Consider the following 1523-nt stretch of genomic DNA (forward strand, 5'->3'; position numbering starts at 1 on the left):
GGGGGAGGTCCTCCTGAGGTCCAGAATGTGGGTGAGCCGTCACACCCACATGAGCAGGAAGGCCAGCCAAACTGATGTCTCTAAGGAGAAAAGCCCCACAATCCAGCCTGGAGCCAACGAAGCAAATTTCTGTCATTTAGAGGAGATGCTTCATTTCTTATTTCTCACCAGAAAGTAATCAGAAAGACTGAGGGCCAGGCTCAGAGCACTTTGCTATCAGTTTAATGATAAAACCAGAATTTTGGGGACAAGTTGTTTACCTCCTGGGCCTGTGCCATATGCTGGTTCCCAGCACCCTGGTTGGGATCCAGGACAGGGTGAGGGGTCTGGGTCTGGCCAGTGGGTGTGTTGACTTCTATGGCTGTCCTGGCAGGAGGGGCCCCAGGGCTATGGAGGAACAGACAGTTAGGAGTGTGGATTCCGGAACTCCAGGAAGAAGGCGGCGCAGGCAGGTGATGCCCAGGATAACTGGGTGTTTCTATTTATACCACCAGGCCTGAGGCCAGGTCTCCAAAAGCTGCCCATGGGGGCCCTGCCAGAGCTAGGCTGGACCCAGGAAACTGCTGAGTGTGGTGTGGATTGTGAGCGTGAGGTAGGGGGAGAGGGTGAGGTGGGGGTTGAGGTGGGTGAGCTTGATCCCAAAGCTAATTCAAGGTTCTGACCATGTCCACCTGTGTATGTCCATCAACACTCCCCTTTTCTCATTCTGGACATCCCCAGGTTCCAAAACCATGGATCAAGGCCAATGACTCATTACACCAAAGATCTGCTAGGGTCTAGAGTCAGTGTCAGGGAGAGTCAGGGAGCTGGACTCTAGGTGTGTGACAGAGTGGAGGCCAAGAGGGCACTCATGGGTGAGGGGATGAGCGCGTGTATACAGATGTCAAAAAGGATGGACAGAAATATCAGAATTACCTGTGCAGGTGCAGATGACAATAACAAGGAAAACCGAGTTAAGTTTGGAAAGCTATTTGGCATTATCTATCAGTATTTTCTCTTATTGAGAATTTATTTATTTTTGGTTGTTTTGGGTCTTTTGCCGCACAGGCTTTCTCTAGTTGCGGTGAGGGGGCTAATCTTTCTTGAGTGCTTGGGGTCCTCACTGTGGTGGCTTCTCTTGTTGTGAAGCAGGGGCTCTAGGGGCACAGGCTTCAGTAGTCGCAGCACTTGGGCGGCAGGGGTTTAGGGCACGAGCTCAGTAATTGTGGCACATGAACTTGTTGGACTAAGTCCATGTGCCACACACATGGCCCACATCCCACGGCATGTGGGATCTTCCCGCACCGGAAATCGAACCCATGTCCCCTGCATTGGCAGGCAGATTCTTATCCACTGTACCACCTAGCAATATCTTTAAGTGAATGTGCTTTCACTCAACATGTCATGGTTTTGAGTTATAAATGTACCCTATAGATATAGGCACACATCTACATGAAACATTGTTGTATAAATATATTTATTGCAGCCCTGTTCCTGGGAGCAAAAAAAAAAAAAAAAAAAAACAACTGGAAATAACAGAAAAG

Source organism: Bos taurus, chromosome 21 (genome assembly GCF_002263795.3).
Source record: "Bos taurus isolate L1 Dominette 01449 registration number 42190680 breed Hereford chromosome 21, ARS-UCD2.0, whole genome shotgun sequence".
Lineage (NCBI taxonomy): Eukaryota > Metazoa > Chordata > Mammalia > Artiodactyla > Bovidae > Bos > Bos taurus.